The sequence below is a fragment of the Sus scrofa genome, chromosome 9 (genome assembly GCF_000003025.6).
Source record: "Sus scrofa isolate TJ Tabasco breed Duroc chromosome 9, Sscrofa11.1, whole genome shotgun sequence".
In the NCBI taxonomy this organism is placed as follows: Eukaryota; Metazoa; Chordata; class Mammalia; order Artiodactyla; family Suidae; genus Sus; species Sus scrofa.
In genome coordinates this window covers 112,756,714-112,768,805 of record NC_010451.4, presented here as the reverse complement: position 1 = coordinate 112,768,805, position 12,092 = coordinate 112,756,714, and the positions used below count along the sequence as shown (strand labels likewise).

The following is a 12,092-nucleotide window of genomic DNA, read 5'->3' as shown; positions in this document are numbered from 1 at the left end:
AAATACTGGTTTAAGATTTTAAAATAATTAATACAAATTTTTTGGAATGTTTTAGATATGCAATAAGGGTTTCTATTGTTATTACAAGGCAACTTAAAAATATAAAACAAAGGGCTCTATAGGAGAGCTAAAGGGCACCAGAGAAGAGGGAATGCAAAGAAAAATAATAATTAATATAGAAATCTCCTCCTAAAAGGCTTTAGGAAAAAACCTTACCCAAGATACAGGCTTTAAAATCTAGCAAAGATTGAAAGAATTTAGAAAGTGAATGTCAGAGGAATTAGTTTTCAACAGACATATTGAGTTTCTCCTATCTTTTCTATCATGGTCCCAGGTGTGAGCATATTAGCCTAAGAATAAAAAGCTCTAAATAATCTATAAGCACAAAGTACAAAGTAATAAACCATGGCCTCAATGACAAGGAACAGGGCAGATATTAGGAAAACAGGCATGTTGAGAATGGGATATTGAAAAAAGAAATTGTTAGGTGCTATTGATTCCTAGGGTTTGATATGCTTAGTTTCTTCCCCCCTGCACCTTGACAAATTCTAGTGAAATAATGATCTCTGTTGATAATTTATTAATTCAGGGCATTTGCTTTAAATACAGTAGGAGTCTATGGATTATTTCTGGTATCTTTTAATTGTCTGGTGCTTCTATATTATTTTATTGATTGTACTTTTCCGTTGTGTGTCCCAAAGGCAGAGAAGGGCAAACAGCAATCATGAAATATGAATGAGATGCCTCATTAACCTTTGGGCTTTTGAGTACTTGGAAGCATCTAATCTATGTCATTGGCAAGAGAAGCCTGGAAGCACTGCAGGGGGTTGCGGGGAGAGAGGAAGGACAGTTTACTTTGTGGTCGGCAAACTCATCTATGCCAAGAGCTGGCATGGTGCCTGCTCTGACACAATGGGATCCTGCATTGCACTAGAGATGCTTAGTGAACATAAATGTACTATAAGATGCTTGCTGAAATTCTGAATATGGGGCTCATCTGCAAAGATTCTGATTCAGCAGCTGAGGGTATGTTCCAGGAATCTGCATTTAACAAGCTCCCAGTGATTAAAATGCAGGTGATCTGTGGACCACACTTGGAGGAACATCAGTTGGACCCCCTTCAACAAGGAGGGGTTAAGCTGATAAAATTTAGAATTCTTGTGGTTTTTACCAGAACATGTAGAACTGTTTGCATTTTTATTTGGAATAAGTTTCCAACCAAATTATGTGATTTTTGGTTTATGGCTATTATTTCCATATCATCAGAAGCTATTCTGGCAAAGAAGAGGTTGTCATTTAGACTATTTAGGGCTCTTTTCCTCAAGAATTTATAGTAGGCTTGCAGTTACACAGCCATAATTATATGATGTAAATAGACAGTGAGATAATTAAAGAAGTTAAAATTTTCAGTCTATGACAGGGAGATAATTCAAGAAGTTAGTATTTTCAAGTGTTAAAAAATTCTATATGACTCTGAAAGTGGACTATATATGATATACAAGCAAATGGTAGATAGGGCTATTATGATTCCATGAGGTGGTAAATAGACTACAATAACAATACAAGAAGATAGGAAGCCCAGTTTTGTGGGGATCCTGTGGAAATGCTTAAAGAACAAGAAAAGAGAATTGTTTGCAATCACCTGTTCTGAAACAGATCTATATTCCCTTCTGGTTCTCTCAGAAAATTCCCATGGTGTCTTGAATTAATGGTGACTGGGTGGTAAATGACCTGACTCAGTGTGTTCTTCCCTCTGTGACTCAGCAGGACCCCATGGGCCTTTCCAGGACTGAAAGGAGTCTGCAGATCCTCTGCTCTAGTTCCCCTGTGAAGTACCTATCTAACAGTATCTAAGGCCCATTTCCTGAGCTGTTTTGTAGATTCTAATAGCCCTACTAAATGGAAGCAGTTAACTACTTGATGACCATGAGCATGTAGCCCCCAGACCTACGGGTACCTACCACGGATTGATAATGTTAATCCCTGTAACTCTGACCTGTTACTTCAGCATCAATCCATCAGAGAATTGGGCATGAGTGGCTCACAGACCCTGGGACTCCTCTCCCTCATTTTACCTTTAAAAATTTTTGCTGAAACCTATCAGAGAGTTCAGGGATTTTTGAGCCCTAGCTGCCATGGACTGCTTGTTGGTGCCTGCAATAAATGCTATGCTTTCCTTCACCACAACCCCATGTCAGTAAATTGGCTTTATGGTGCATGGGTGAGTGAACCCAAGTTCAGGAACCCAAGTTCAGTAACACTATGTTCTTTCTTCTTTGTCCTCAGTCTTCCCTTGATTCCATTTCTTCCCCCCTTCCAGCCAAAAGCTAAGTTAATTCCTTGTCTAACAGTTACTTTCTCATAACACCAAAAAATGTTGTTTCTGTCATCTTTAACCCTCTTCTTCCTTGCCCACTTTGCACTCCTGCCTCATGCCTTGGAAAAATCTATAATCACCTTCATATTTCTCTCTTCAGTTGAGAAGGTCAAAGAATAACAACACAATTATTAAGCATAAAAATTATGACAGAGTGGTATATTACAAGAAGAAAAATACAAGTTGTATATTTTGAAACATGAGATAATAATAATAAGCAAAACTGTCATTAGGATACAAAAGGCCTTGAAAAGTCTCAGAACATTTTCAGAATTCCTAAAAATAGTTTTCATCTACCAACGCATTCTCTACTAATTAAAATTACTTTGCCTCAGGAGTTGCTTTGAAGATAAATATGTTTGATTAGATAAACTATATTCAATTCTATTGTTTTTCAGTTTTATTCAATTCTAGAGTTGTACTCCTTAGTTTTTCACACACACACACACACACACACAAACACACACATTTTGGTGTGTTTTAACATATTAAATTCAGGATAAACCAGGATTTCTTTGAAGGTAGTTGATAGATTTTACCTCATTTGAAAACAGTGACTCTGCAGGAAAAATCTTTCTTGTTCTAAATGCTCTCTTACAATGAATTTCTGAATACAACATAGGAAAAAAGTCTGAGTGGTTAGGAAAGACATGAGAAGTCATCTAACTCAGCTCCCTCATTCTGGAGAAACTATCAGAAAGGTTAGTGATCGATCCCATCACTAACTAGTGGCAGATTTGGCCTTAAAACTCTTTTTTTTTAAAAAAATTTTTTCTGCATATGATATATGTATGTTGGTGTATTCTACTTGCTGTTTTTTTTTTTTTTTTTAGTTTCTTTTTCTTTTTATGTCTGTACTGTTGCATATGGAAGTTCACAGGTTGGAGTTTGAATTGCAGCTGTAGCTACAGACCTACACCTCAGCCATGGCAACACCTGATACGAACCACATCTGTGACCTATGCTGTAGCTTGCAGCAACACCAGACCCTTAACCTCCTGAATGAGGCCAGGGATCAAACCTGCATCCTCACTGAAACTAGTCATGTTCTTACCCTGCTGAGCCAAAATGGGAACTCCTAGAACTCATCTCTTCCAGTGTGATTTCTTTATATTATGCAGTACATTTACACATGGGGTTTGCCTAAAGAGGATTGTGTTAATTATTTAATGCATATATAAAATTTTTATTGTGTTACTACTGTGTGAATGGGTCTATGCTAAACATTTGAAATACCAAGATGTGGAAAATAAAATAGTTTCTGCTCGAATGTTTCTCACAGTGGGATTTATAGTATCATTTTTTTTTCAGATAAAAATCTGTATGAGTATACTTGTTCTCAAGTGGCCACTCTCAGAGTCCAGTAATGAATAAATCTACATTTAGACAAAATTATATCAGAACTCTGTGTCTTAAGACTGCTGTAGTGATTTTTTATATAGCTCAATAGCTTCTTTTATAACTGACTTGATCAACTAAAAATAATCCACCTTCTTTCAGAAATGCTGTAGTTATAAACAAGCCGATATTTTTAAATTCATTTTTATAAAAATCCAGTACTGCCTGGGAGATATTTAGAACTGGCTCAGAAAGTTTAATATAATAGTTTTTAAATTCAGTCATTCATTTAACAAATACTTATCAAGTACCTATTATATTTTAGGGATTTTCTATTTGTGACAAAGGCAAATAAATACCTCCTTCTTCCCTGAATTTGTATTCTAGAGATAGAAACAATTAACAAAGAAAAACATAACAATAAGCAAATGAACAATGCACTTTCAAATGCACTAAAACTATGTGATATGACTAAGCAAGGTAATGTCATAGGGGAAGGAGAAATAAGCAAGGAATATGCTTTGGTTTGAATGTTGAGGAAGGATTTTGTTTGTTTTTTTGCCTTTTCTTGAGCTGCCCCGGCAGCATATGGAGGTTCCCAGGCTAGGGGTCGAATCCGAGCCTTAGCCACTGGCCTACGCCAGAGCCACAGCAACGCGGGATCTGAGCCACGTCTGCCACCTACACCATAGCACATGGCAAAGCCAGATCCTTAACCGGCTGAGCAAGGGCAGGGATTGAACCCGCAACCTCATGGTTCCTAGTCGGATTCATTAACTACTGCATCACAACAGGAACTCCATGAATGTTGAGGAAGGATCTTTAAGAGTTGACATTAAAGTTGAGATGTGGGAGTTCCCGTCATGGCGCAGTGGTTAACGAATCTGACTAGGAACCATGAGGTTGCAGGTTCGATCCCTGCCCTTGCTCAGTGGGTTAATGATCCAGCGTTGCCGTGAGCTGTGGTGTAGGTTTGCAGACGCAGCTCAGATCCCGAGTTGCTGTGGCTCTGGCGTAGGCTAGCAGCTACAGCTCCGATTCGACCCCTAGCCTGGAAACCTCCATATGCCGCAGAAGCTTCCCGAGAAATAGCAAAAAGACAAAATAAATAAATAAAAATAAAGTTGAGATGTGGAGGATAAGAAGGAATCAATCAAAAGAAGACCTGGGAAAAAGAATCTTCCAGGAATTTATTGGCAAGGGCAAAGCATGAAATGGAATGAATGCAGCTTACTAAGAACTGTTTGGCTACAGATTAGGGAACAATGAGATGAGATTGGAGACAGAGGCAGAAGAAATTTGTGCAAAGTCTTACAGGACATGTAAATGAACTCAAATTTAGAGGCTCTTGTAAAGTTTTCTTAAAAATTTAGATACTGTAAAATATACTCTTTGTGGTGTATAGTCCTATGGGTTTTGGTAAATGCTTGCAGTCATGTGTTGACCTCCACAGTCATGTAATAGAAGAATTCATCATCCCCCAGATCCCTCACACTGCCCATTTGCAGTCAGTTCTCTTCTCTTCCAACCTCTGGCAACCATCAATCTGTTTCCCTACAGTTTTGCTTTTTACAGAATGCCATGTAAACGGGGTCACAGAATATGCAGCCTTTAGGTATTGCTTTGTCATAATGCATTTGAAATTCACCTATGTTATGTGAATCAAGTACATTCCTTTTGATGGCTGAGTAATATTGCACAGAATGGATATACTGGGGTTTATCAATTTAATGTTTGAAGAATATCTGTGGTATCCCCAGTTTTTGGAGTTTAAAAATAAAAAATAAGAATATTCATATAAAGGTATTTGTATGAACATTGTTTTCATTATTCCTCAGTAAATTCCTAAAAATGGGATTGCTGGGTCATGTAGTAAGTGTATGTTTAAATTTTAGAAAGCATCAAACTATTTTCCAAAGTTTCTGTAGCATTTGGCATTTCTACTAGCAATGTATAAGAGTTCCAGTTGTTCTTCATTCTTCCAAATACACGGTTTTCCCAATTTAAAAAAATTAGCCATTCTAAAGAGTGTATGGTAGTATCCTCATTGCGGTTTTAATTTACACACAAAAAAATCAAGCATCTTTTTAAATGTTTATTTTCCATCAGTGTATCTTCTTTAGTGAAATGTCCAAATATTAAATACTGATTGATCTACAAAGTCATGTCTCAGTTGTATCATGTCTAAAAAGTCATTCTTTATTGCTATTACTGTTTTTCACTTTGAGCATTTCTCTTTTTTTTCTCCCTCTTCTCTCATCCTCTCTCCCTCCTCTTTCCTTCCTTCCTTCTCTCCCTCATTTCACTCTTTGGTGACATTTCCCTTCTGTCTTGAATTAATAAGAATATTTTGGAGCCATTATCATATTAGTCATAGTTATTTTAATTTCCCTGTCAAGGGTTCCAATATCTGTATTATATCCGTATATGGTTGTCTGGATTGCTTTGTTTTTGGCAATATATTGTACCTTGTTGCCATTTTCTATGGCTTATGATTTTTGCTGAAAGTTGGATATTTTGTATAGGAGAGTAGAGATTAAGATAAATAGGTTTTAGGACTAGGAATGAATATGCCTTTCCTTCTGCATCTGATGGGTTCAAAGCCATGAATTTGAACTTGGCTTAGTTTTTTTGTAATATACATAGGAGACTGATGTTCTTTCTAGGTCTTTGCATTTTGGGAAGAAATCCAGAAGTCTCCATATTGGAAATTTTCAGCAGGAAATTTATGTGATTTTAGTTATTGATATTTAAAATTATACTACCCATGGATGTTGACAGATTAGAGGAGGCAAAGTGAAAATTGAAGCATCAATTAGTCTGAGAGGTTACTGTAGTAGTTTGGACTCAGCAACATGTTTGCAAAATATTGGCCTAAGTATCAAATTGAGTTGAAATTCTGCATAGGTCTATTAAAGACAAGCCTGCTGAATGTTGAGGGATGTCTGCCAAAAACTCGTGATTCCATTTTTTAGAATAGTTGCTCTGTAGCTCTTATTCATGGCAGCAATTACAGAAGAGTGTGTTAAAAATCACTAACTACTAGAAATTAAGTCAGATCACCTGTCCAAAATCAGAAGATTCCAATTCTTCCTCTGCTTCCCTCGAGGGAGTGCCTAGGCAGTTCAGAGGGTATTCAGGTATCCAAACACTTTGCCCAGGATTTTAGCCCCTGTCTACCTCTCTGTGCTCATCTCCTGTCACTCTTCCTTTTGTTCACTAAATTTCAGTCACACTGGCCTTCATTCCAGGCTTTCAAGACCACAAGCTGATTGTTGCTTTAGAGTCCTTCTTATAGCTGACCACTTTGACTGGGCCATTTATACCTTTGGCTAAAGATGCTGACATTTATAATCTGTCAGGAGGGAAATGGATATAAAACTTTAATGAAATGGCTAATAAAGCTGTAATCTAGAAGGAGTTATGCATTGCCATTTATCCAGCTATAGATGACAATGACTTTTTTTCTTTTTTAATTATTATATTTTAATAGTTATTTCCCCAATACAATTTTTTGTCTACTGTACAGCATGGTGACCCAGTTGCCCATACATGTACACATTCTATTTTCGCACATTATCATGCTCCATCATAAGTGACTAGACATAGTTCCCAGGGCTACACAGCAGGATCTCATTGCTAATCCATTCCAATGGCAATAGTTTGTATCTATTAACTCCAAGAATGTGTTGTTGATGAATGCGAACCATCTGTCAAGAATTGATCAGGTCCATCAGTAACAGTAGTCCTGGACTATTCTAGATCTTCTCCAGATGCTCTTTTTCCAACTGGGCTTTTAGAAAATATAAACTCTACAATAGGAGGGATTTTTACTGGGGTGTAATCAGAGTATATTGTATAGATTAGTTTTAGGCAGTTGATCTGGCTGAAAATTTGAGAAATAATAGTCCCTCTTGTCTATTATGATCTCATTTATCTTTCTTATCTCTATTTTGTTTCAGTATCTGGTCTTATTCCTGATGCTCAAGGATAAAATATGGACTTCCTAGAGGATGCATTATGATATTAAATCAAATGCTTTTATATTTGGAAAAAAGCCAAGTTTTTTTCTTCTAATGGTTATTTCATCTGCCCCTTCCCAACTCCACTGCTCATACTGGAACATAACTGTTTAACATGAATGGTTAATGGTTAGAGTGGGTACGAGGTCCTAAATCACACAACATGACCTTCGGATAACATCCAAAACACTCAGTTCAATTTGAATTTGAGACAAATGACAAAGACTTTTGTAGCAAAATCATGTCCCTAATATTTAAAGGGGACTATTTATAGTAAAAAAGCAGAGAAACAGTTGAATTGTTTTTAAGGTGAAATATTTTATGGTATATTTATAAAAATCAACCAAAATAGAAAATTTTCTACAAATAAACAAAATGTATTTATTGTTTATCTGAAACTCAAATTTAACTGGAAGTCCTATATTTCTATTTGCTAAATCTGGCAACTATAGCCATATATACGGTCTAGCCTGGCTTCAGGAAATTAACAAACTAATAATCCTTTAAGTCTAGCATTTTTTATTTTAAAAAAATTGCATAAATTATATTGTGTAATGAAGAAGCTAAATAAATATACCAGTTTTTTTTTTTTTCTTTTTAAGGACACATCTGTGGCATATGGACATTCCCGGGCTAGGGGTCACATCAGAGCCATATCTGCAACCTACACCACAGCTTGTGGCAACACTGGATACTTAACCCACTGAGTGAGGCCAGGGATTGAACCCACATCCTCATGGATACTGGTTGGGTTCTTAACCCCCTGGGCCACAACTGTAACCTCAATATAACAATTAAAAAATTAACTTATGATTATGTTACTGTAATAAATCTAAAGTTTAGACTTCTCACCATCTTGACCCTCTTGTCCATGGTCACACTAAATTTCAGTACAGACAAAATCATCCTATAGAACTTGTCATATCCTACTTTTTCACTTTGTATTATAGCATAAACATTTTCACTTTGCTAAAGAGTTTTTATATTTTAACTTTAACACCTCTATGTTTTATGATTTACATTATTTAATGAGAAACCTATTGTTAGATATTCTAGTTCTTTATATTATTATACAATTTCAAATAATAGTATACAATACTACTGCATACTGTTGTACTATGAATCAATGTTTTTATTCATATTATTTTTAACTTTTGGATAATACGTTTAGAATATCAAGAAATGTAAATATTTGATCAAGGGTAATGGAAATAATTTTAACAGCTCTTTCTAGATTGCCTCCTAAAAGACTTCTATCTGCATTATATGCATTTCAGTTCAGATTTTATGTAGACTCACTGATGTTATGCATGTTTTGCAGTTATGTTTTAAAATTTTTGTGAAATCAACTTTTGGGATTTAAATACATTCATTTAAATTTTGATTAAGTATGTATAAAATAGCATATCACAAAATTTTCTCAAGAAGTTTTTAATTTTTATTTTTCATCTAAATGTTAAACATTTTAATTTTATTTCTTTCAATATTTTACCTTCAAAGCTAAGTTATCTATTAAAATATTAAATACTAAATATATCTATCTTCTAATGATTTAGGATTTAAATTTTCATGTTTAGCTATTCAATTTTTTCCAGAATTTATTTATTATGAATTTCTCTATCTCGATGCCATTTTTTAAATGCAAAAATATTTCTGTGGAAGGAATACCAAAAAATATTTTGAAAGTAAGAGAAGTTTATTTCAAAAAAAGGACGTGTGGCTTGAATGAGCAACAGTAATACAGTTCTTTGGGGAATGGCAATCTATTGACGTGTTAACAAATTTATTAAGAGGAGGTGAGTAAAAGCAAAGAATCCAAGGGAAATTTTTGTTTTCAGTTGAAATATGAAAAAATTTTCATGTATAAAAATTATGTCAGCAGTCCTCAGGAAATTGTTCCAGAAGCAACCCATAATAAATTGAGATCTAAAGAGAGTTTCTTGATTAAGGTGCTTCCCTAAATGTCATCAAGAATTAGCTGTTTAGGAATTCCCGTCGTGGCGCAGTGGTTAACAAATTCCACTAGGAACCATGAGGTTGCGGGTTCGGTCCCTGCCCTTGCTCAGTGGGTTAAGGATCCGGCGTTGCCATGAGCTGTGGTATAGGTTGCAGATGCAGATCGGATCCCACGTTGCTGTGGCTGTGGCGTAGGCTGGCAACTACAGCTCCCATTAGACCCCTACCCTGGGAACCTCCATATGCCGGGAGAGTGGCCCAAAAATTGGCAAAAAGACAAAAAAAAAAAAAGAATTAGTTGGTCTAAATTAAAGTCATTGTTAGAAAATTAATAATTTTTAGATATAAGTAAGGGTCAAAAGAAAGGAGAAATTATGATTAAATCTAGAAAAAGTAAAATTATTGAGTATGACTATTTTAGCATTATGGTACATATGTAGTTTCTTTCCTTTCTTCTGCCTTTCCTACCTTCTTTCTTTTTTTTCCTTCCTCCTTTCCTCCCTCCCTCCATCACTTCTTTCTTTCCTTTCCCCTCCCTCCCTCCCTTCCTTTTCTCCTTCCTCCATCCATCCCTTCCTTCCTCCCTCCCACTAATGTTTATTGAAAACCAACTATATGTCAGTAGCACAACTACATAAATGATAGGAAGTTTACCTTCAGAGACCTCATAACCTACTTAGGGAAATGCAAGTGAACAGAGAATTATAATATGGTAAAATAGAAATAAACATTCAGAAATAGGTAAATGAATACGGACCAAGGATGATTTTGGGACATTATATCCCAGTGCATCTTTGAAAGACACGTAGGAAATACTCAGGAAAGAAAGGTATATCTGATCCCTGTTACTCAGTCTTGCCCAGAAGCCCAGTATCACTTTTATGATCAGAAAACTGAATTAAAATAATCGTTCTTATTTCTCTGGTGTTTTACTAATTTTATTTTTTAATATTTTCTTTCTCTTCTGGGCAATGAGATAGAACTGAGTGATGACTGATCTGAGATTGACAGCAGAGACTTTTCTAAACATAAACATATTCACATTTTAATTTTAAACATTTTTTTCTGGTTTTGTTGTTGAGTCAATGAGTCCTTGAGGCCTAAATTTTATGTGGATTAAAATTGGTTTCTATATGATCAAACTTTAGGTGAAATTTGGGATAAAGATTTAACACTTGATAGCCAAATGATTCTTCTACCTCACAGTATCACCTATTACATCAGCTCTAGCACAACTGCAGAATCCCCTAAAGAAAACATGTCTTCAGCACAGAAGAATAGAACATTTGATGAGCTTGGGTTAAGGCACTCTGCTATTCTGTCCATAACAGATAAAAAGAAAATGTAATCTTTGCTTAAGAAAGAGAACTGAGCATTAAAGGTTGAAAAAAGTCTTGAGGGAGGGGAAAAAAAATCTTGTAAACGCAAAATAATTCTATTTTAAATCCTGTGTTGAACAAGCGAACAGATGTGGAAAAGGGAAGCGTGGTGAACAGGGAGGTTATGAGAATGAATACTTTATAAGTTTTACTGATTAAAAAGGTAACTCTTCATTTCAAGCTACTGGCAGAATTGAGAATACTATAATTCAAAAAAAAATCTTTTTCAAGACTTGAATAAAATATAAAAAAGATTTTCCCTTCCAGTTCTCTGTAAGGGCAAATCGATTCACTTGAATAGAGCCTTGTATTCCTGGAAGTTCTGATGTCCATTTTATTGGACAAGTGGTCCTCATCTTCCAAGACAGAAAGAACAAATAGCAATCTATCTCCTTTAGTTAGGGGAGTCTGCATTGTGGAAGGGGCACACATGAATGCCCATTATATTTTTCATCCTGAAGCTATGATGAACTGTACAAGTATTGTTAGTCTTGAACAGAATCCACTATAGTGCTTGATATAGTAGCATTCAAAGGTTTTGCAAATGCGTACATAGGACAAATGAATGCTAATAAAACAAGTTCATTTCTTTGAGTTAATCAACATTTTCAACATCTAGAAAATTTATCTTTTTATTTACACTCATAAAAATAGTTTACATAAAAGTCCAATGTAATATCTTAGGGACTTTATTAGACATTTTACCTTATTTAGGTCCTATTATTTAAAAATAATTGCTTTATTTTTTTCCTAGGAAAAAACATGTAGATGACTGATGATAATCTCCCCAAAGCTCACTTAGCATATACTGTATCTGTATTAATTTTGATCTTTTTTGCATGTTATTTATTATCTATTACTACTTGGATTCATTTTTTTATTAGATGGTTATTAAATGATTCATTGCAGTCATGTTTTCTACTGCAGGTTCTATTGCAGGTTGGTCAGGGGTCTGTTCCTTACAGATGGAAAGAATAATTCTCCATTCACTCAGCTGGTCTGAAGATACTGGTATTGGGA

General features: G+C 35.3%; 1 long non-coding RNA gene across 1 annotated transcript in view; it reads right to left on the bottom strand.

Annotated features, from left to right (window-relative positions):
• The window catches only part of LOC110262302, a 100,490-nt gene that overhangs the window by 37,215 nt on the left and 51,183 nt on the right, over positions 1-12,092 (bottom strand). The window lies entirely within an intron of this gene.